This window comes from Stegostoma tigrinum, chromosome 11 (assembly GCF_030684315.1).
Source record: "Stegostoma tigrinum isolate sSteTig4 chromosome 11, sSteTig4.hap1, whole genome shotgun sequence".
In the NCBI taxonomy this organism is placed as follows: domain Eukaryota; kingdom Metazoa; phylum Chordata; class Chondrichthyes; order Orectolobiformes; family Stegostomatidae; genus Stegostoma; species Stegostoma tigrinum.
Genome location: NC_081364.1, coordinates 75,454,167 through 75,479,100, shown reverse-complemented (window position 1 = coordinate 75,479,100; position 24,934 = coordinate 75,454,167). Strand labels below are relative to the sequence as shown.

The window sequence follows — 24,934 nt, the reverse complement described above, 5'->3', positions numbered from 1 at the left end:
GCACATCACAACTCGGGTCAGTGCCTTGAGGGGCTCGGATAATTTTAATTTTGAACATCAGCCGGCAGCAAAATGACATGACAAACTTTCCCTAATATCAGTACACCCGGATAATGAAGGCCATCAGTTTAACTGGGACAACATAACCGTAGTAGTGCAATCCAAACATAGCCACACATGGGAATTCCTAGAGGCATGGTTCTCAATCCATAATGCAGTCGGCAAACAAATAGAATTGGACCCCATATGCAACCCATACAGAACAGAATGCGAAATGACAGAAGTTGCCGGAACAGACCGGGCAGTATAAATTTCAAGTGGAGGAGAACAACATCGCTTCTTCGGAAGTCTCACTCATGACGTTACCTTGCGTGGTGACGAAAAGTCTGAACGAAAACAAGCCAGCTGGGCGAGCAAGTTTACAACTTTACTTGTTATCTTTACCGTTTGATGTGTGGCTCAGTGTCAGTCTTATACACACAGTGTTCTAGCCGCTTCTCCTGCTGTACACAAGGTTTCCCAGCAAAAGGCAGCTTTGTGTGGAACACATGCAGTTTCTCCTGACAATGGGTACTGTTGCCATGAGCTGGGATATGAAATATACAATGAGCTGAAGTAGCCCCACACTCAAGTTACTCATTTACCTTTTAATTTCAATTTTCAATTTCCAAAACCCAGCAATCCATTCACTTAAGCTGCTGGGAACCTGACAAAAACAGCGTTGGCCAGACATTCCTCTTCGGGAGTGTCTGTCAATTTGCAAGGGTAGAAAAACTGTCAACTTCACTCGAGTGAGAGAGGATACAATATTCCAAACTTCCAATTCAAAATCAGATGCCGTATCAATTACACCACTGGCTCCACACGTCTTGCTGCAGCTTTCATCCTGTCGATTGCGATGTAATCAGGGATACTGGCGGAAAACCCATTTGCAAGGTGAATATCCTGCAAAATAATCACCGTCGCTGCTGCACTTCAACGTTCTCCACTTTGTGAAGTGGTGAATGTCACTGGCAAACGAAACACATTAGCCCTCACATGCCTGCTTCACTGTCACCTGTTTCTTTGCCACCTGTTTCTCTGCTGGAACTTGCCATTGCTTTGTTCACAGCCACTGCAAAGTTCTGCCTTGCATTTTTTAAAATTAAATTATCTCCTCCCAACTTAGAAACATCCCCTAGTCTTGAAATCTCCCATCCTTGGGAAATGACGACCACAATTCATACTATCTACATGTCTCATTATTTTATGAACTTCTAACAGGCCGCCTCTCAACCTCCTAAGCACCAGCAAGAAAAGTCAAAGTCTATCCAACCTTTCTTTATAAATCAAAGATTCCATACCAGGCAACATCCTGGTAAACCTCTTCTTAACGCTCGCCAGCTTCATGATATGCCTCCTGTAATTGTGTGACAGAAACCGCACATTGTATTCCAGAAGAGGTCTCATCAACATCCTGTGCAACCTCAATATGACTTCCCAACTCCTAAACTGAAACAATTGAGCAATGAAGGCTGCCGTGCCAAAAGACGGTTTAACCACTGTCTAAATGGGATGGAAACTTCAAATAATCATGTACCTGGATCCCCTAAGTCCATGAGTAGGCACCTTAACAGTGAGAGAAAGTCTGAGGGAGGATGAGGAATAGTTTTGAATTTCTTTGACCTCACATCTGAAGAAATTTATTGTACACATGCAGCTGAATAAGTTCAACAATTCATACTCCGTGAAGAACTATAAATGAACCTGAAGATTTTTCAATTAAAAAGTAAAGTTAGACCCTCTCGAGTCAGAAGGAAGCCATCGCTGTTCTGTTTCTGAACTTCTCTCACCCAACAGGTTCTGCAACATGTCCATATGAAGATGGATAAGGGAGAACCAGTGGATGTAGTGTACCTGGACTTTCAGAAAGCCTTTGATAAAGTCCCACATAGGAGATTGGTGAATAAAATTAGGGCACATGGTACTGGGGGCAAAATACTGAGTTGGATTGAAAATTGGCTGGCTGACAGGAAGCAAAATGTAGTGATAAACGGGTCCCTTTCAGAATGGCAGGCAGTGACCAGTGGGGTACCACAAGGTTCAGTGCTGGGACCGCAGCTGTTTACGATATATATTAATGATATAGACGAAGGCATTAGAAGTAATATTAGCAAATTTGCTGATGACACAAAATTGGGTGGCAGTGTGAAATGTGAGGAGGATGTTATGAGAATACAGGGTGAGTTGGACAAGCTAGGTGAGTGGACGGATACGTGGCAGATGCAGTTTAATGTGGATAAACGTGTGGTTATACACTTTGGTGGCAAGAACAGGAAGGCAGATTACTATCTCAATGCAGTCAAGTTCGGTAAAAGGGAAGTACAACGAGATCTAGGTGTTCTTGTACATCAGTCAATGAAAGCAAGCATGCACATACAGCAAGCAGTGAAGAAAGCTAATAGCATGCTGGCCTCATAACAAGAGGAATTGAATACAGGAGCAAAGAGGACCTTCTGCAGCTGTACAGGGCCCTGGTGAGACCGCACCTGGAGTATTGTGTGCTGCTTTGGTCTCCAAATTTGAGGAAGGACATTCTGGCTATTCAGGGAGTGCAGCGTAGGTTCACGAGGTCAATTCCTGGAATGGCGTCCGGGACTATCATATGTTGAAAGATTGGAGCGACTGGGCTTGTATACACTTGAGTTTAGAAGGATGAGAGGGGATCTGATTGAGGCGTATAAGATTATTAAGGGATTGGACACTCTGGAGGCAGGAAGCATGTTTCCGCTGATGGGTGAGTCCAGAACAGAAGACACAGTTTCAAAATAAGGGGTAGGCTATTTAGAGCAGAGTTGAGGAAAAACTTCTTCACCCAGAGAGCGATGGATATATGGAATGCACTGCCCCAGAAGGCAGTGGAGGCCAACTCTCTGGATACTTTCAAGAAAGAGATAGATAGAGCACTTAAAGATAGTGGAATCAAGGGTTATGAGGATAAGGCAGGAACAGGATACTGATTGTGGATGATCAGCCATGAAAGTAATGAATGGTGGTGCTGGCTCGAAGGGTCGAATGGCCTACTCCAGCACCTATTGTCTATTCATTCACCATATCCAGATACACGAACGTTGGATCACTCTCCAAAGGTATCAGTAACTATTGCCAATCCTCAGTTACATCTGGAGAACTTGATGTTTGACCTTTCTGAACCAGTGCAGGTCATGTGGTGAAGTCGCACTTGCAATGCTATTAGGTAAGGAGTTACCAAATGATCGTGAAGGATTAGTGATGTTTTCCAAAAGAACAATTTAAATGTTTTCACATTTTTGATTCAATCCAATGATCTGACATATTACACAAGGTTGTCACAAAACAATATTTGATACCAGGTACTTATTAGGACAAGTGACCCAAAACTGGCCAAAGAAGTAGGTTTCAAGGAATATCCTGAACAAACAAGGGGACTTTGAAAACCAGGGATGTTTAGGGAGTAAATTCAAGAGCTTGTGGCCTTAGGAACTGAAAACATAAAAAAGGTGGGAGTTAAAACCAGAAATCCACAGGAGGTTGGAAGTCAGGGAGAACAAATGTCTTGAAGGAAAAAGCAAAAGGACAGTAGATGCTTGAAAGTTGTAACACAAGCAGAAATTGATGTAAAACTCAGCTTATCTGGCAGTGCTTGTGGAGAGAGAGAGCAGCATTACTGTTTTGTGTCCAGTGACCCTTCTTCAGATATATCTCAGAGGGGTTTGCAGCTGGACGGACTATCAAACGAAAAAGTGGTGTGATACCAAAATTTCAAAATAAGGATATGAATTTCAAAACCTTGGTGCTTTGCCACTGAGAAAATGTTTATGTTAGTGAGCACAGAATGGCAAAACTTGAAGATGTTAAAATCGGTGAAAATAAACACATGGGCAGCAGATTTTTGGATCAGTTCAAGATTTCAGGGAAGTAGTATTAAGAAGCCGGCCGGGAGTGTGTTTGGGGAGTTAAGTCGAGAGGTAGCAAAGGAATGGATGAGAGTTTCAGCAGCAGATGACCTGAGATGCTGTTGAGGTTGAAATTGTATGTGGTCTTTGTGATAATGAGTGTGGGGGTGAGTAATGTGGTTAGAAGCTCATCTTGGGGTGAAATATTGCACCCTGACTGTGACCAGTGTGTTACCTGCCAGTTACCAGGGGCAGGGATGGAGTCAGTGGCGAGGGAGTAGAATTTTGCTCCCAGCCTGGATTGACATTTTTCATTGTCTATTTAAATGTGATCTATACCCCTTTTCAAACAAGAACGGACTTGGCAGCAGAACTAATTGGTGAACCAACTGTCAGCTTTATTGAGACAAAGTGTGGAGTTTATCTGTTATGAAGTAAACTACAGTGACAAACTCAGACAGCTACTTACAGTTGAATGTGGATTATACTGCTTAAGTCAATAACTAGGCAGTAGAGCAGTGAAACAAATTATTGGAGTTTCTGCAGCCGCGGTCTTCAAACTTTTTCTTGTGTTGGGCTTTTATCTTCTGATTCTCGTTGCTTTCCATTGCACAGACCTTTCTTGAGAATCTCTTTTCTGCTTGTTCTTTTTTGATTAACCTCCCTCTCTGCCCAATCACAGTTCATATGAACAACACTCACCCCACTTCACCACGTGGTGTTCTTCATATTCATAATTATTCTCTTTACATCTTACCTGAGGACTGCTAGGCCTGTATTTATTACCCTTATTTCACCGCTATTTCTCTATTGGCTGACAGAGCGGTATCAAGAGTATCTTTAGCTTTGAGCTGCCGGAAGCCTTTTCAATCGCGACTTATTAAAAAATAACAAAAGAACTGGGATGTTGTCAATCAGGAACAAAAACAAAGTTGCTGGAAAAGCTCAGCAGGTCTGGCAGCATCTGTGAAGGTAAAAAGACAGATCCAGTTTTCAGTCTCATTCGTCTCAAAATGCAACATTGCGACGACGTTCATTTGCTTCCAACAATAACACAAAGCACTGCGCATGCTCCAGCTCACAGTGAAGTCTGGCTGATTGATGTCAGTGCGCGACCAATAGGAGTACAGGTGTATAGAGATAATAGGAACTGCAGATGCTGGAGATTCCAAGATAATAAAATGTGAGGCTGGATGAACACAGCAGGCCAAGCAGCATCTCAGGAGCACAAAAGCTGACGTTTCGGGCCTAGACCCTTCATCAGAGAGTACAGGTGTGCCGTGCATGACCGGACGGATGTCGCCCAATCGGAATGAAGGGAGGGCGGGATCAGTGAAAACCACGTGATCATCCACGAGTGCGGTGCAGAGTCGCTGAGATAACCGGAACTGCAGATGCTGGAGAATCCGAGATAACACGGTGTGCAGCTGGATGTACACAGCAGGTCAAGCAGCATCAGAGGAGCAGGAAAGCTGACGTTTCGGGCCTAGATCCTTCGCTGAGACCAAGATTTGTGCAATTGAGGTAAGAGCAGGCCACAGTAAAGAAAGCAAAACGGTAGAAAGCTGGAGGGAAGTGATATTCGTATGGGTTTGGAAGTTTTACAAACAGTTAGTGCACGTCGGAAAACACACCCATTTGAAACTCCCAGACTCACGTTTGCAGAAAACAAATCAACGCCTCAGATGGCGATAGGCCCGTGTGACCGTCACCATCTTTATTTGGGGCAGTGATCCGCGGGGCGCATGCGCGACAGCTTTGAAACTTTAAAAGGGCCGGGGGTGAAGCTGGAGGAACACAACAGGACAGGCAGCATCAGAGAAACAGGAAAACTGACGTATTCGGGCCCACACCCTTCAGAAATGGGGGAGGGGAAGGGGATGCTGAAACAAACAGGGAGAGAGTGGGAGACAAGTGGAGAGGAGACAGACAAGTTAAAGAGGTGGGGATGGAGCAGGTAAAGGTGAGTGTAGGTGGGGAGGGGATGGGTCAGTCTATGGAGGACCAACAAGTCAAAGGGGTGGGATGAGGTTAGCAAGTAGGAAATGGGGGTGTGGCTTGAGATGGGAGGAGGGGATAGGTGAGAGGAAGAGCAGGTTAGGGAGGTGGGGATGAGCAATTGTTTATTGCGAACTGAGTGTAGGTGTTCTGTAAAGTGGTCCCCAAGCCTCTGCTTGGTTTCCCTGATGTAGAGGAGGCCAGAACGGGTGCAGCGGTGCAGTATACCACATTAGCACCTGCCTACCCCATACAGATGGCCTCAAAGCCCTACGCTATTTCCTGTCCTGCAGGTCTGACCAGTTCCCCTCCACTGACCCCATTATGTGCTTCGGTGAACTCGTCCCACTGCCTACAGACAAAGGGGGTGGCCATGGGTACCTGCATGGGCCCAAGCTTTGCCTGCCTCTTTGTTGGAACAATCCCTCTTCCGTACCTCTTCCTCCAGTACATGGATGACTGTATCGGCGCTGCCTCGTGCTCCTATGAGGAGCTCGAACAGTTCGCCCACTTCACCAACACCTTCCACCCCAACGTTAAGTTCACCTGGACCATCTCTAACCACCTCTCTCACCTTCCTGGTCCTCTATTTCCATCTTGGGGAACAATCTCAAAACCGATATATATTTCAAGCCCACTGACTCCCACAGCTACCTAGAATACACCTCCTCCCACCTGTCAAGTTTGTTTTCGGAGACCCTCACGGACGTGCTGCAATAACAAGACACTGACCTGTTTAGAAAAACGCCAATCATTTTCTTACCAAGCAAGTACAAGCTGTGAAGAATCACTGTACTCAACCCGGCACACAGTGCAAAGTCTCACAAGGAGTTCTCCCCGGACAGTCCCTGCTTTTTATACTTTACAAAAGACATGATACAGAAAACGATTTCACAACCTCCAATGACATGATACATAAAACAATTACTACAACAGACAAAAACAGGATACCAAGCAATTATTACATCGACAACATAAAAGACCAGGATATAGTATCGATTGCTTGTGAAGTAGCTGCTCATAGCAGGTGGTGATTTTGAGTTGTTGTCCGGGACAGATTGTGATTTCAAGTTGCCAGTGTGTCTGGCTAGGACAAAGTCAGTGCCCTGGCCCCTTAGTCAGTGACAGAAGTTACATGCTTTAGAGGTTTCACACCTTTACAAAATTTCCCCACCTAACCCTATTTGATACAGATTGATTCTAATTTCAGTTCAGTCAGGAAACTTAAGACAGTGTCTGCATGCCGATGTGTGAGAAGATAAGGAGTTACAAAAGCTTTACACTGAATTCCTAGCTGGGCAGGAAGCTTCAGGGCAGTGTCTGCATACCGATGTGAGTAGATAAAAGACTTTACTTCTATAAATCAAAGTCTCTGTATAGGAATCAAATGCAGATGAAAGACTTTGATTTCTATACTTCTTTAAATTAATGGGATGTTATCACATTAACATCTCACACCCACCCACCGTCCTGCAAAAATGCCATCTCCTATTCCCAATTGCTTCACCTCTGCTGCATCTGCTCCCAGGATTCCACTCCCGTACATCTATGATGTCCTTGTTTTTCAAGGACCGCAACTCCACTCCCCACCTCCCCACCGGAGTGGTCAAGAACACCCTTGACCGTGTCTCCTGCATTTTTCTACAACTCCTCCCTCGCACCTTGTCCCTGCAATAACAACTGAAAAAGAATCCCCCTCATCCTCACATACCACTCCACCAATCTCCGGATCGAACACGTCATCCTCTGACACTTCCGCCATCAGCAATCCGACCTCACCATCAAAGACATTTTTCCCTCCCCACCCTTGCTTGCCTTCCGGAGAGACCAGTCTCTCCGTGACTCCCTTGTCCGCTCCACACTGCCCTCCAACCCCACTACTCCCAGCACCTTCCCCTGCAACCAAAGGAAGTGCTACACTTGCCTCCACACCTCCTCCCTCTTCTACCCGCGCCCCCCCCCCCCAATCCCAGGCCCCAAGAAGACTTTCTACATCGAGCAGATGTTCACCTGCACATCTGCTAATGTGGTATACTGCATCCCCTCTACCCGTTGTGGCCTCCTCTACATTGCGGAAACCAAGCGGAGGCTTGGGGACTGCTTTGCAGAACACCTACGCTCAGTTCGCAAGAAACAACTGCACCTCCCGGTCGCGAACCATTTCAACTCCCCATCCCATTCCTCAGATGACATGTCCATCCTGGGCCACCTGCAGTGCCACAATGATGCCACCCAAGGGTTGCAGGAACAGCAACACATATTCGGCCTGGGAAACCTGCAGCCCAATGGTGTCCATGTGGATTTCAGAAGCCTCAAAATCTCCCCTCCCCCCAACTGCATCCCAAAACTAGCCCAGCTTGTCCCTGCCTCCCTAACCTGTTCTTCCTCTCTCCTATCGCCTCCTCCCACCTCAAGCTGCACCCCTATTTCCTGCTTACTAACTTCATCCCACCCCCTTGACCTGTCTGTCCTGCCTGGACTGACCTATCACCTCCCTACCTCCCCACCTCTCTTCATCTTTACCTGCTCCATGCCCGCCTCTTTAACTTGTCTGTCTCCTCTCCAAATATCTTTTCTCTCCATTTTTGATCTGTCTCCCCCTCTCTCCCTATTTCGTTCAGAATCCTCTTCCCCTCCCCCATTTCTGATGAAGTGTTCAGGCCCAAAACGTCAGCTTTCCTGCTCCGAAGATGCTCCTTGGCCTGCTGTGTTCATCCAGCTCCACACCTTGTTATCTTGGATTCTCCAGCATCTGCAGTTCCTATTATCTCTTATCCAAGAGAAATGTTTGTTTCTTATGGATTTTTTTTCCCAGACTGTTGGATCATAGCAGCTCACACTGCTCTTGCTCACTTCTGTGCTCCCTGATCACCTTTGTTGGTGTCTAATCTCTTCAGTCTCTAATGATGGATAGATTTGATCTCTGTAGTATTTTACTGTAATTTCCTTGTACCTTTTTTGTAAATAAATTTTCCACTGCTGCCCACCCCCTGACCATGTGCTGCTCTCTTACCAGATTAATTTTTGAATGGTATCTTTCACAGTCAGGAAATATTTTCCCAGAAAGAGAGTGTATTTTTCTTCCATTTCAGACCACCAAATTCTACAGCGTTTTTATCTGTGTCATTCATTTTGCACTTCTGCAACATTTACTGTGTTTCTCCTTCCACAGATACCAGCGATCGTTGCCAAAGCCCTGTTACCTGTGGAGAAGGTGATGTTTAACTTTCGTGTGCTGCTGCAGTTTGCATGATAAAGGTGCTCTCACAATGCTCCATTTGAGAAGTTACAGATCATTCATCTAGCGATACTGAAGAGCTAATGGTGTATGTCCAAATCAACAAACTATTTGTATTTTTATCATGTTTTATAATTTCACAAAAATATTATCAACAAACTTTTGACGTAAGGCCATATTAGGTCAGGTGACCAAAAAGTTACCAAATCTACAGGTTTTCCTGACTCTCTCAAGGAAAGCAAACCTAAGAGGTTTATCAGGGGAATTCCAGATCACGTTTTCTGGCAACTGTAGAAACAGCCTCCAATAGTGAAGGGATGATTAAACGCATTGTTGGAGTCTGGAACTAAATGAGTTATCGAAGTCTTGAAGGTTGTTTGGTGCAGGGAGATGGGGCTCATCACAGCCAGGAATTAAATCAAGGGTGAGAATTTTAAATTGTTGCTTATAAATAGGAGCCTTTGTGGGCCAGGGAGCACAGCAGTGATGGTGAACAGGTCTTGGTACAAATGAACTTGTGTGCAGCAGAATTTTAGGTATTCTTGAGGTTGCAGGGATGTTGAATGTGGGAGGCCAACTGGCAGTGAATTTGGGTAGTTAAGCCTAGAGATAACACAGGAATAGATGAGAGGTTCAGCAGATGAGCTGATACTAAGGTGTCACTGTCAGATCATTTCCACTGAAGTGAAAATAAGTGGTTTTTGTGCAGGGCTCTGCTGTTTACCCTCACCTCACCTCAGGAATTCAGCTGTTTGTGAATTTGTGGATCAAGTCTGTAATAAGATCAGGAACCGAGTGCCCACCATGGCCCAAACTGGGTGTCACTGAGAAGGTTACTGCTGAGTAAGTGCTGCTTAATACTGCTGTGACAACACCTTCTATCACTTTACTGATGATAGAGAGTAGATTGCTTGAGGGGAAATTGGTCGGGTTCGATTTTCAATGTTTTTGTGCTGATCAGACCTGGGCAGTTTCCCAAATTGTCAATAGATGCCAGCGCTGTAGCAGGACTGAAATAGTTTGGCTTGGATGCTAGCAAGCTGTAGAGCACTAGTCATCGCTACTTTTGTCAGAGTGTTGCCAGGGCCCATAACCTTTGCACTGTTCATTCATTTCTTTAATATTATGTGAAATGAATCAAATTGGATGAAAACTCACATCTCTGTTGGGGACCTCTGGAGAAGGCTGAGATGGATCATCCAGTTGGCACTTCTGGCTGAAGATTGCTGCAGACTTGTCTTTTGCATGGATAGGTTGGGCTCCTGTGTCGGGTAAAGATGGGGATTTTTGGCATTCTTCCTCCAGTGAGTTGTTTAATTGTCCATCACCGTTCACGACTGGGTGTGGCAGAACTGCAGAGCTTGCATCTGATCTATTGGTTATGGGGTGGCTGAGCTCTAACTCTTGCTGCTTATGCTATTTGGCATGCAGATAGTCCTGTTTGGTGGTTTTACCAGGTTGGCACCTTATTTTTTAGGTATGCCTGGTGCTGCCCTTGGTGTGCCCTCCAATACTCTCCGTTTAACCAGTGTTGGTCCCCTGGATCAATGGCAATGGCTGTCTGTAGAATATGCTGGGCCATGAGGTTACAGATTGTGCTAGAGAAGGTCTGCTACTGTTGCAGTCTCTCTCAAAGCCTCATAGATATCTGGTTTTGAGCTCCTGTGTCTGTTCCAAGTCTGTCCCTTTTCGCCGAAGTTAGTGCCACCCAACGCAATGGGGGGGTATTCTCAAGTTTAAGATGAGGCTTTGTCTCCACAGGACTGTGTGTTGGTTGCTGTTAACAATCCTGTCATGGACAGATGCCTCTGCAGCTGGGAAATTGGTGATGATGAGATCAGCTATATTTTCCCCGTTTGGTGCGTCAGCACCTGCTGCAGTCCCAGCCAAGCAGCTTTGTCCTTCAGGACCCGACCAGCCTGATTGGTAATCCTCCTGCAAACTACTCCTGATGTGGACATCGAGTGTGAATAGCACTAAGTGTACTCACAGTGCTTTCTCCAAGTGCTGTTCAACATGATGGAGTTTTTTGTTTCTTAAAATTCCCTCTTGGGATGTGGAAATCGCTGGCTGGACCAGCGTTTATTACCTGGAAGGCAGTTAAGAGTCAAGCACATCACTATGGGTTTGGAGTCACATGTCATCCAGACCAGGTAAGGATGGCACATTTCCGGAAAGGGCATAAGTGAACCAGATGGGTCTTTCCTGATAATTGGCAATGGTTTCATGGTCATCATGAGAATCTTAGTTCCAGATCATTATTTAATTCATGTTTCACCATCTGCCATGGCAGGATGCGAACCCAGGTCCCCAGAATGTTACCTGGGTCTCTGGATTAATAATCTAGTGATAATACTACTGCTGATTTATCAACCAAGGGAGGATGGTACATGGTAATCAGCAGGAGCCGTGAGACTTCCAGGCGTCAGAGTCAAAGTTGAGTACTCCCAGGTCAAATAATCTGGTCAGAATAGCACTGTGCTGTCACGTCTGCTGGGACAGGGCTTCACTAAGGACAATGATAGTGGTGTGTGTCATTGTTTGCCAGGTATGTTTCCATGAGTCTGACACTGTTCCTTGACTCGTCTTTGAAGCGGCTCTCCAAATTTTGCCACTAGCCCCCAGATATTATTAAGCAGGAGTTTGGGGGGCCGATAGGGCTGATTCTGCAGTTGTCTTTCCTAGTTCCCTGGTAGATGCCAAATGGGCCACCCAGCTTCATTCCTTTGTTGAAACTTTGCAGTGATTTGCAACTGAGTGGCTTGCTGAGGTTGGCAAATTTCTTTCCCCGAAGGACATTAGATTTTTTTTTCACTCTGTCATCAGCAATTGTTGCCATGGCAACCAGTTGATTCTTCCAGTTTTTTTTTATTGAATTCAAATTCCACCATCTGCTGAGATAGGATTTGAACCTGGACTTCTGTTGTACATTTTAACATTCTGGATAAAAGTTAATCAGGTTTGTTCACTCATTTTTAAATATCACTAACACAGGCATTGTTTCTTTGCAAAACACTGTCCATCATCCTGTCTCCTCCATCCTCTGCTCCAACAGCAAGTGAAGGAGACACATGCAGTTTCTATGTCACTAAGATTGAGACAATCCAATCAGCTGCCTCTGCTGCTTCCCTCTCTTCCACAAGCCCACCAAACCAAATTGCCTAGCATGTTGCTCCTCGTTTTAGGCTTAAACTTGCATCTTTGTCCAGTTTCATGTCAAGCCTTATCAGAGCTCATCTTAACCCTTTGCCCTATTCTCACTAAACTACAAATATTCCAACTGTTATTTCTCCTCCTCCTCCTCCTCTTCCCCCATGCCAATTCACAGATATTGTTACTTGTTCTGTCTGTTTCTCTTTTCTGGTTATGTCCTTCTCACCCATTCTGTTTAAAACCAATGTTCGACCTCACCGTCATTGGAAAATCCCACTCCATCTCTCTTTCCTGTCTGAAATCCATGTAGTAAATGTCCCTCAAGGATCTATCCTTGGCCCATGCTGTTTCTCACCAACATACTTCCAGGAGGTGAGATCTTTCACATGTATTCTACAATGTTCAGATCTAACTCGTCTCCATCACTTTGCTCCACTGTTACTCAATTATAAAACTGCTTATCATGCTTCCACTACTTGATTAGCTGAAATTTCCTCCAATAACACTTTGTGATAGTAAAACACATTGCCTTCAGTTATTATTACAAATTATTTTTCCTTACTATTGTACTGAATCCATCCCTCTCATTGGGAACTGTCTGAGGCTGAACTGCACCCTTCTCAATAATGCTCTCATATCTGGTCTCAAGATGAACATCTTACCGTACATTTCAATCACAAATGCCAGAAATTTCAATCTCTAAAATGCTCCTTCTCTCCACCTCTCTCCAGCTCATTTGCGACTGAAACCCCTTACCCATGTCTGTGTTGCCTTAAGCTTGACAATTCCAAAAGAGAACCCTCTCTTCTCTGCCTTATCAAGAATCTGCTCCCACGATGAGAAATATTTCCTCAGCATTTATCCTGTTAACTCCCTTGAGAATCCTTTATTTTTAATTAGAACATCTCTCATTCTTCAAAAAAATCTAGTTAGTATATTCCATACCTGTTTAGTCTTAGCTTAAAACATAATCCCTCCAAACCAATGATCATCTTAGTTCATCTTCTTTGAAATGCCTCCAGTGAAGTTATATACTTGCTCGAATAAGTGGACCAAAAAAGCTGCTCGCATTCTTCCAGATGTGGTCTTGCCAGCAAGTTGTACATTTGTCCTAAGACATGTATTCCAAACTCTTCTACTGCAAACACCTTGACATAAGGATAACATCCCATGACCCTTCCCGATTACCTGTTGCAACTGTGTGCTCGCTTCATGCTTCCTGCACAATTATTCCTGAATCCCTTTTGTGTTGCAGTTTTCCACAGTTTTTACATTTTTAAATAACACTGTCCTTTGGTCATGTCCTCAAAAAATAGCAACTTCACGTTTTCCCAAATTATACTCCATTTGCCGACTTGTCGCCCATTTATCAATATCTCTCCATAAACTCTAACCCTCATGGAACTTGACTGTTATCCCTTTTTATGAGATCCTCCCTCATTCTTCTCATCTTTTTGTTGGGAGCACTGGGCAACATGACACATACGTAATTGCTGCCTTTTTAAGGGGCGTTTTTTCAAATGACTGGGAGAAGCTTACTGCCCATTTCTCAGAATCGAGACAACTTGTTCATCAAGTTGCATTGGGCCGGAAAAGCTGATGTCTCATTGTGGCAGTGCAGCAGCACAGAAGGAAAGAAAAGGAAGCAAATCCTGCTGCCTGCATCTCACTAAATCTTGGCCATTCTTTGCCTTGTGTCAAACACCTGTTGTTCTGTTCAGTGACATGAAGCCCCAATGTGGAAATTCCTAGAAACCCAAATAGAAATCCTTCGAATCAGCTGCTGACTCCCACAAGGAATAATGTGCAGCAGGAACAATGCACAGTTACCCTCGGCCAGGAGGAGGGGATGTTGTGGATTTCTACTCTGACAGTGATGGATTTTCTGAATTTGTGTTACAGGATATTACAAGTGGACTTTCAGGTAGGAAGCTCAATTGTAACACCAAACTCTGACAGAATTACTCAATTCATCAGGACCTGGATATTCCCATTGTGTGTGAGTATTGTGTTCCTGCTCTTTCCCATTTGCCATGTAAAATTTCTCTCTTATTACTCCATTCTCTCAATAGATCTTTCCTACAACTTTCAATATATGTCCTGTAGTCCTTTTTTATGGCCAGTTGAGTGTACATTTTACCATTCTAATGTTTATCTTTTGTAAACACCTCCTATCAAAGGTCCCCTCAAAATCCTTTGTTACAAGGAGATCAATCTCCGTTTCCCCAAGCACCTGATTACCCAATGAAGGTTTGCTTCTTGTGTGTAAGGCACTCATCCACTTTTCACTTCCACTTACCTGCATGAGTACAGCCCCAACAATATTAAAGGAAGTTAACATCCTCCAGATGAAGCAGTGTCGGAGTGGTGTCCCATCCACCACATTCAACATTCCCCTCTACACCACTGAGGCAAAGTGGCATCACTATGCCTAAGGTGAAGTCACCATTATCCTACCTGACCATAGGGCTGGTTTAACCTGAAGATTACCACACCCCAGGCAAGAGGAGAGGTTGTGAAGGAGAGTCCATCTATTGTCGATGGATATTCTCAATATGTACCAGCAATACCTAAGTCACATGAAATTATAACTTTAAAAAAAAACCCTATCCATGCAACTAAAAACCCTCTTCCTACAAACCATTCTGTTAAATCTCCTCTGCCCCCTATCAGGGACCCTCCCGTCCTTCTCAGTGTGTGTGGGATCTTTGGTTTGCACAGGCTCAGCTCGTCTCTGTTCCTGTCTGTGATGTCATCATGCTGTGACAATGGCACTGAACCTCACTGTCTGTGAGGGTGGTAGGCACCGAGATCCTCATAGCGTTTAAGGCACATTTAGATGCACACTTGTGATGCCAACGCAGACAGGTCTATAGGCCAAGTGCTGGAAAATTAGATTAGAATAGTTAGGGTGTGGTTTTTAACCAGCCCAGGCTGGATGGGCCACAAAGCCTTTTTCTGTCCTGTAGACCTCCGAGACTCTTCACATAGGAAGATGCCCAGCAATATTTCAAGTTATTTCAGAAAATGAGATATTAGAATAAATGACTCATGATTGGTCAGTGTTTTCGGGAGAAAAGTGAGGTATAGAGGTAAAGCGGTTGACTTCAATTCTGGGGCCTGAAGCCCAGGAAATTGAAAGTACCGCCATCATGTGGATGAATAAAAATAAGGATTGTATTAGAGGAAAGAAATATCGTTCTTGTATCATTGATCCGTGAGGCTGGATGATATGTGAGACAAGAAGGGTTCTGAGACTGGAGAAGACTACAAAAATAGAGAAAAGTGAGCTTGGAGGAGATTACAGAAATGGGGAAGATTGTGAGGCTGGAGGAGACCAGACAAAGGGAGGTTTGTGACGGTAAAGACAATTATAGAGCTAAAGAAGTTTGTGGGCTGGAGGAGATGACAGATAAGGTGGTCTGTGAGACTGGAGGAATCTAGATAGATGGTGTGAGTTGAGGCTGGAGGGGGATTCCACAGATGTGAAGGGTGTTGAGGCTCGAGAATGATGCCTGCAACAATGCAGGTAGCGAGGCTTGAGGGCATGATCTGGAGGGTAGTGAGGTCTGAGGTATGATTCCTGCAGTCGGGAGGGTAGTGAGGCTCCAGGGTGGATTATCATCATAACAGCACAGTGGTGTACTTCCAGCAGATGGAGTGCAGCAGGAATAGAAAGTACCACTTTCTCCAAATCGAATAAAAGTGGAAATCAATATTTGCCTGTGCAGCAAAGGCCACGTCCCATAAGTAAATTAAAATTGATGTGTCTCTGGTTTGGAGAGAGTGAACAGAAGCTCAGGTAATTCTCCATTGTAGCAATGTTTGGTAACTGTGGAGTACAACATTCAGATAATTGGCAAAAAATGCAGAGTGAAAATGTGAAGAGTGTTTGACTCCGCAAGTTCCCAGGATCTGGAACAATCTGAATGGCAGCTGGATGCAGATTTAGCAGTTATTCTCAAGAGAATTGGGATTTAACTTTTCAAGGAATGATGGGCAAATGGTGGGGGAATTGTTTCAGTTTTGCAGCACCTCCCAGAGTGAGAGTGAAGCCTTTGACATGATTCCACATGGTAGACTGATGCGTAAAGTTAGATCACGTGATTCAGGAAGAGCTTGCTAATTGGAAGCGGAATTGGCTCAGTTGGAGGAGAGACCGTGGTGATGGAGGATTTTTCAGAGTGGAGTTCTGTGACCAGCATGTTCCACAGCATTTGGCACAGGGTCCACTTTTGTTTCTCATTTATTTTGATGATTTGGATGAGAATTTAAGGGACAAGATTAGTAAGTTTGCAGATGATACTAGAATTAGTGGTATGAAATGTTGGTATAGTGGTCAGTGAAGGTTATCGAAGATGACAGCAAGATCTTGATCAATTATGTCAATGGGTTGAGGAGTGGAGGATGAAGTTCAATTTGAATAAATGTAAGACATTGTATTTTGGTAAAATGACCAGGGTAGGACTTGCACAATTGATGGTTGCACCCAGGGTAGTGTTGTGGAACAGAGAAATGCTGAGATTCAAGTGCATAATTCTTTGAAGTTTATGTAGACAAGTAGACAGAGTGATTAATAAGTTGTTTAGCTCACTTGCTTTCATTGCTCAGACCTTAGAGTCTCAGAGTTGGGATGTTATGTTGAGGTTGTACAGGACATTGTTTTGGCTTCATTTGAGGTATTGTGTGCAGCTCTGGTCGCCCTGTTACAGGAAGGACATTATTATTAAACTGGAGACAGTTCAGAATAGACTTGCTGGGATGTTGCCAGGAATGGAGGGCTTGATTATCAAATAGAGGGCCAAAGCTGGCACTTTTCTCACTGCAGCATAATGGGTTAACGAGTGGCCTTAGAGGTTCATAAAATCGTGAGGGCACAGATTATGCAAATAGCAAGGGTTGATTCCCGAGGTTGGCTGATTTCAAGACAAGCGGACATGTGTGTAAGGTGAGAGGAGAAAGACATATTTAAAAAGACATGAGGGAAACTTTTATTTTTACGGAGTTGTCCATGTGTGGAACAAACTTTCAGAGGAAGTGGCAGATACAGGTACAGTCACGTTGTTTAAAAGACATTTGAATTAGGACATAGACAAGAGAGGTTTAGAGGAGTATATGCCAGATGCAGGCAGATGTGATCAGTTTAAAATAAAACTTATTTATTTAATATACATTTCAAAATTCTAAATTGGAGTAAGGCCAACTTTGACATTGTTGGGCAAGAACTTGCAAAAGATGATCGAGAGGGGTAATATGCAGGTCAAGGAATGCTTGGAAAGTGGGAGGTCTTCAAAACTAAAATAAGGAGAGCCCAGACACAATATGTTCCTGTTCATGTGAAGGGCAAGGCTGGTAAATGTAGGGGATACTGGCTGACTGGAGAAATTGAGGCTGTGGTCAAGAAAAAGGCGGCAGCACATGTCAGGTATTGACAGCAGGAATTGGGTCAATCCCTCGAAGTACAAGGGCAGTAGGAGTATACTCGAGAAATCAGGACGGCAAAAAGGAGACATGAGCTATCTTTGGCAAATCAAGTTAAGGGGAATCCCAAGAGATTCTGAAACTTCATTTGGGACAAAAAAGCAACTAGGGAGAAAATAGGGCCCCTTTAAAGATCAACAAGGCTGTCTGTGTGGAACTGCAGGCTGAGATAGTGAATGAGTATTTCACATTAGTATTTACTGCAGAGAAGGATATGGAAGCTAGAGAACATGGAGACATAAATAATGAGTCGTGAAAAGTGTCTATATTACAGAGATCTAGGTGCTGGATGTCTTAAAATGCATAAAGGTGGATAGGTTCCTGGCACCTGATCAGGTGTTACCCACAAACTCTGGGAGAAGCTGGGGAAGTAATTGCTGGCCCCTTGCTGAGGTATTTGTATCACTGACACTAGTGAAGTGCCAGAAGGCCGGGTGGCTAATGTGGTGCCATTCTTTAAGGAAAAGCCACGGGATCATCGACCGTTGAGCCTGATGTCAGTGGTGGGTAAGTTGCTGGTGGGGATTCTGAGGGACAGGATTTGCATGTGTTTAGAGAAGCAAAGACTGATTAGGGATAGTCAACATGGCTTTGTGAGTAGGAAATCTTGTCTCACTTAATTGATTGAGTTTTTTGAAGAAGTGACAAAGAAGATTGAAGAAGGCAAAGCAGTGGACATTGTCTATTATGGACTTCAGCAAGGCATTCACCAAAGCTCCACATGACAGATTGGTTAGCAAGATTAGATCAAATGGAACCCAGGGAGATTTAGCTATTTGAAACAAAATTGGCTTGAAGGTAGGAGACAAGATTATGGTCAGCCGTGGGGGGGGAGCGGATTCAGTCTAGATGACTATGAACAGCAGTGTGCTGCAAGGATCGGTGCTGGGTCCACTGCTTTTTTAATCATTGATGCAAATCATGTGGAATGAATATTGGAGGAATGGTTAGTAAGTTTGCAGATGACACTAAAATTGTTGTTGTAGTAGACAGCAAAGGCGTTTACTTCCCAAGCACAATGGGAACGTAATCACATGGGTTGATGGGCCAAGGAGTGATAGAAATAAGTTTAGTTCAGCTAAATGTGAGCGATTGCATTATGGTAATGCAAATCAGCGCAGGACTTAAACAGTTAATGATGAGGCCCTGGGGACTGTTATGCAACAGGGACTCCTTGGGGTGCATGTGCACAGTTCCTTGAAGGTGGATTGCAGGTACAGAAGGTAGTGAAGATGATATTTGCTATGCTTGCATTTATTGGTCAGTGCATTGAGCGTAGGAGTTGGGAGGTCAATGTTATGGGCTGAACAAGGCATTGATTATGCTGCTTTTGGAATACTGTTCAGTTCTGGTCTCCCTGCTATAGGAATGATGCTGTTGAACTTGGCAGGGTGCAGAAAAGATTTACAAGGATGTTGCAAGAGGTGGAAGTTTTGAGCTGTAGGGAGAAGTTGAATATGCTGGGTCTATTTTCCCTGGAGCATTGAAGGCTGACTGGTGACCTCATAGAGGTTGTTAAAATTATGGTGGGCGTAGGGTGAATGGCCAAGATTGTTTTCCCAGGTTAGGGGAGACTAGAACTAATAACATTGGCTTAAGCTGAGAGGGAAAGTCTTAAAAGGGAACCAAAAGAACTGCAGATGCCTTAAATCTTAAAAAAAAACAAATTTGCTGGAAAAGCTCAGCAGGTTTGGCAGCATCTGTGGAGGAGAGAAGAGTTTCGGGTTCTGAGGAAGGGTCACCGGTCCTGAAATGTTAACTTTTTTTTCCTCCTTAACTGATACTACAGGCCTGCTGAGCTTTTCCAGTGAATTTGTTTTTTTTAAAAAGGGAAAGTGGGTGGCGCCTGTGTAGAATGAGCTGCCAGAGGAACTGGTGGAAGCTGGTACAGTTACCCATCCAGATACCGTTTAAATGTTGTATGTGAATAGGAAGGGTGTAGTAGAATATAGGTCAAATGCTTGCAAATGGGATTAGATTAATTTGGGATATCTAGTCAGCGTGGACAACTGGGACCAAAGGGATTGTTTTGTGCTGTACAACGCTGACGAAGCATTTTTTGTTTTCATTTCAGATTTCCACAATTTTACTTCTGCACTATTCTTAGTCTTTCAGAGGGATCGAAAGGTTGAGTTACAGATCTATACAATGACTGTCCTTCCTCGCTGGCTCCCCCACCTCTCTCTTTTGGTAGTTTTATGCAAACACTGACTGGATCCCTTACCTGGAGGATATTTATGAATGAATTTGTTCTAATGGTGATCCAGCATTTTCCCCAAGTATCGCTCCACACATGCCCAGAGAATTTCTCAGTTTCACAATCTGTGTCCTTCTGGTTTCTTACTCGCTACGCTTAACTTTCTGTTTGAAAGTATAGTCTGCAGTTGGAGAATTTAAACAGGTCCACATCCAGGTCTGACAGTCACTTTGTTTATCACAACCCAATTATCTCAGGATTTTGAACAATGAAGGAAAAAGCAGCACTCACATTGGGGAGAAATGCACATGGTGTGTGTGTTGAAGAGTCTGTGAAGATTCATCTGAAATGTCCGAACACCAGTGCAGTGACACTGGGAGACAGTGTGGAAATGTGCAGATTGCAGGAAGGAATTTCTTCATCCATCCCAGCTAGAAACTGACCACCAGAGTCACACTGGAGAGAGACCATTGACCTGTTCTGCATGAGGGAAAGGCTTTGCTGATTCGAATTCCCCGCTGATACATCAGCGAGTTCACTCTGGGGAGAGACCTTTCATGAGCTCTGAGTGTGGGAAGGGATTCATTGTCATCCAAACTGTTAACACACCAGTGAGTTCACAGACAACCACAGTTGAAGAACTTTGCTGTCACTCTCACTATCAAATGAACCATGGTTTTGGGCTGTTTGTACAGATGTTACCGATCCCTGCTCAATTAAAGGTGCTGGTATTGTGAATAAAATGTCACACTAACAGTTGTGTAAGGTAGAGCTTGGAAATAGTCACGTTGTCACAACACATCGACACATTCGCACTGACTAAAGACTATCCACCTGCACGATATGTGAAAAGGGATTTCCTGGTTCATCAGGACTGGTTAACTACCAGCAAATTTCTGAATAAGTTGATTGGTTTGAATATAGCTAACAGTAGAATCAAAAATAGTATCAGTGATAATGGGAACTGCAGATGCTGGAGAATCCAAGATAACAATGTGTGGAGCTGGATGAACACAGCAGGCCAAGCAGCATCTCGGGAGCATAAAAGCTGACTTTTTGGGCCTAGAGAAGGTTCAAGGCCTGAAACGTCAGCTTTTGTGCTCCTGAGATGCTGCTTGACCTGTTGTGTTCATCCAGCTCCACACATTGTTATAGTAGATTTAAAAACCATGTGTTTTGGGCTTGTTGCTGGAGATCATAGAATCCCTCCAGTGTGGGAGCAGACCATTTAGCCCATCATGTCCGCACTGACCTGACAGAGTGTCTTACCCAGACACTGTCTGTGTGAGTTTCCTCCAGATGCTCTGGTTTCCTCCCACAGTCCAAAACTGTGCAAATTATGTAGATTGACTATGCTAAATTGCCCATAGTATCTTGTGTGCAAAATGCAGGCATAGGGTAGGGTGTGAGACTGGGTGGGATGATCTTTGCAGGGTTGATATTGACTGAATGGCCATCTTCCACACTAGGAATTCTGTGATGATCTCGATGGCCCTTTATTTGTTAGATAGGTCTGCACACCTTTACAATGACGGATTCTGTTGCTCTCCACAGACATTTGTTTATTGGAAACAATGTAATCTTTCATTTTGTGGATAAAAATCAAAGGAAAGTTTTAAATCCAAACATAGGTTTGGGATGAGTCATGTCCTATAATCCCTGATTGCATTTTCCCTGTCGGCTATGAAACCTGGTGACCGCTGTGACTCTGCCTGGGGGCATTGCAGTCTCTTCAGCTCTTTACCTGGTGTCCATAGCAGCGATGGATCTCATGATGGAAACATAAACCAAGACGTTGTATGATTTCTAGTACATATTTTCTATTTAGTCTTCTGTCCATCACTTCCCTAGAGGCTGAGATACTGGTCTGGGGACCTCGGTGTGAATCCATCTGGAAATAAGAATTTGATGATGACTGTGAATCCATTGTCTTTGTTGGGAAAAACCCATCTGTTCACCGATGGCCTTTAGGGAAGGAAACTGCCATTCCTATCCAGTGATGTGATCATCCCATTATTGATTTTTTTTAAAAAAAAGTAAAAAAAAACTCCTGCAAATACGTTTAACTCTGTCTTAATTTATTTGACAGCTGATGGTTCAAACTGCTTGATGGTCACTTTCTCTTTTGATCAAGTTGTGGCCATTTCGTGGTTGAAACCGTAGTAATTCTCGTACAAATAGTGCATGCTCTGACATGCCACTTATGAACCAGACATTCCACGTTGACCATATCCTGAGGCTGTGTACCATGAAAGCGAAATTTTTCACCATCTTATCTACTTGTGCTGCTGTTTCAGGGAGCTATGGACTTGAACCTCCCAAACTCCCGAAAACCTTGAGCATTTCATCAAACTGACTTCCAATGGCAGGAATAGACAGGGTCAGCTTGGATTGATGAACATAATTCAGGCTCAACAAGTCTATTGCAGCATTTTGAGAATGTAATTAGTAGTGAGTGTGGCCACCTCTCTGTACTGTCGTGATACAGATTCCCTGATCCTGATTGCCCCAATGGCTGACTGACACTGTCAAAGTCCCTGGGCTGCTATGAAATGATTCCTTGGACATGCTGTGTCAGGATCCCCTGACTGAATCCTGTCTCCCTTGCCCTGACTGAGAACTGTTTCCCTGAGACTTGTAGACGTGACCATTTGGTTGAAAAAAATGCATTAGTTGCCACAGCTGCTGACCAGCCCTTGACTGAGTGCTGGTAATAACGATGCTAAGCTGCCTGACTTATGCCTGTGATAAGCAACCAGGCAAGACAGGAGCACTGTGGGACATTAGGTTCTAGTTGAGACATAAAAGTGCAAAAATGCCAGGGAAAGGCAGAGATATTGTGCCAGGCCCTGAGCAGAACATGCCTCAGGTGCTGAAAAGCATGTAGAGTTCTGACAGCAACAATGTACTTTGTGGGCAGGCAATTCTGCATCTTGATGTAGCATTTTTATTGCACTCTGGCTCATTTTGCTAGATCCGCAAATATCTATTGGTCTGGCTAATGTGAGAAATGGCTTTCGGCGTAATATGCCACTGACTTGGTCATTCACAGTTGTGTCCCACATCAGTGAGTCAGTAATCTGATTAAACTCACAGGCCTCGACTTGCGAAAAATAAAGCAGCCACATGCACATCTGTTTGATTGGTTGCTTTTGCACTCAAATGAAAAATGTGCATTGTATACACCATATCCTTTCCTGGCTCACAGTGTTCCCAAAATCTCTCATTCAATACATCCAAGTCATCATCATCAAATTCAAAATTAGTGAATACTTCGATAGCATTTTTTTCTGAAATGCTATTTGTAATGAGGGAGTGTTGGCAGGTGATTTTCTTTTACTTCTGATGCCATATGTGAATATTCAGGGATGGTGTTGGTGGGAAGGTGCAGCATGTACCAGGGATGAGGCAATAATATTCAGAGCAAGTGCTGAACATGCAGAAAAGGAGAGATTAACGTTTACCTTGGAACAAGCATATTTAGAGAAAGTTGGGTGAAAGTACTGAGAGAAAGCATTTTAGTGGCATGGTGGCTCAATGGTTAGCACTGCTGCCTCACAGCACTCGGACCCGGGTTCGATTCCAGCCTTGGGCGACTGCCTGTGTAGAGTTTGCACATTCTCCCCATGTCTGTGTGAGTTTACTCCCACAGTCCAAAGATGTGCAGGTTAGGTGGATTGGCTGTGCTAAATTGCCTGTTGTATTCAGGGAGGGGGACATTAGGAGGGTTATAGATCTGGCTGGGATGCTGTGAGGTTTGGTGTGGACTTGTTGGGCTGAAGGGCCTGTTTCCACACTGTAGGAATTCCATGATTATGGTTCCAGAGCATTGAGCATATCCCAGCATATCAAGGATAGTAGGAACTTCAAATGCTGGAGAATCTGAGATAACAAGGTGTTTAGACCTCGGATTTTTCAAGTTTTTATCAGTCTGCTTTTAAAATTGGTTTAATAAGACTTCATCATTCCTGGGAACACTGCAATACCACAATAATGCATGGAGAAAGTTCGTATTCCAACTCCCTGCTCCAAAAATCAGTTTAATATAGGGTCCTTAGGCAAAGGACATATCAGATATTAAAGCTGATAGGGACAAATGCTTTTTCTGTGGTGTTGTCTTCACACCAAAACCACTAAAACCAAGGCCGTGTTTCCACACATGAGATAGCCACCAACTGTGAACACTTGGTATAATAAACACTTGATCCTATTTTCCACCAGCCTGACTGTGTGCAAAGACTTGTAAATCACTGCTGACAGTTTTTACTGTTGTTTCCAAACTCCTGGGCTTCTTAACCAGGGCAAAGAAGTCAGTTTGCACCAGTGCTTTTTCATCACTTTTCTCGAAAACATCTTCGTAGTGAATGTAGATCATCGAAAATGTACCAATCAGGTGAGGTAGGGCAGAGCTGACGTCACCAACAAGCCTCATCAACCAGCTCCATGACGAGCAGCGGGTCAGTGAGATTGCAGCAACGATCGGCAGAGAACGGCACGCTCAGAGAATGTCCCAGCACAGAGGAAGGTGCTTCAGCCTGTCACTCTCTGCATCAGCTGTCTGTACGGGTAACTTCACCAGTTCTTCCCGATGCCCTGTAAATCTCTCATCATTCAACTCTCTCCTGAGGGCCATGAATAATTCTGCTTCCAGCGCCCTCTCAGGCAGTGCACAGCCGGCAGGAACCACTCGCTGAAGATGGTGGGTCCACCTCCCTTGATAAATGTGACTCTTTGTTACAAAAAAAAAGGCGAATCACTATCCCCTCCCTCCAAATCCATCCCACCCCGTCTGTTTCTTTGGAATGTGTAACTGCCTGCAGTGTCAATGTGCCTGCAGTTGCTAAAAGGGTCTGATTTTTGTGCCATCCTATTCTGTGCACCAAGCAAACTGAACTGTTAGCATTGCATAAAAATGCCTGCCTCTTCCCAAATCAAATCAAATACTTGAAACAA

General features: G+C 44.1%; 1 long non-coding RNA gene and 1 other non-coding gene across 4 annotated transcripts; one reads left to right on the top strand and one right to left on the bottom strand.

Annotated features, from left to right (window-relative positions):
* The first annotated feature begins 5,192 nt into the window (after positions 1-5,192).
* Positions 5,193-20,735, top strand: LOC132210138 (uncharacterized). Of its 3 annotated transcripts, none has more exons than XR_009446356.1 (4): positions 5,193-5,438; positions 9,085-9,170; positions 14,206-14,302; positions 19,859-20,735. It is a non-coding gene; the product is annotated as an uncharacterized LOC132210138 (long non-coding RNA). The 3 variants fall into 3 exon arrangements; XR_009446354.1 differs by having other exon boundaries at positions 5,196-5,438; positions 9,085-9,238; XR_009446355.1 differs by having other exon boundaries at positions 5,198-5,438; positions 9,085-9,126.
* Positions 20,736-23,933: 3,198 nt separating this feature from the next.
* On the bottom strand, positions 23,934-24,125 carry LOC132210294 (U2 spliceosomal RNA). The gene has a single exon (XR_009446521.1). It is a non-coding gene; the product is annotated as a U2 spliceosomal RNA (small nuclear RNA).
* Between the last annotated feature and the right edge of the window lie 809 nt (positions 24,126-24,934).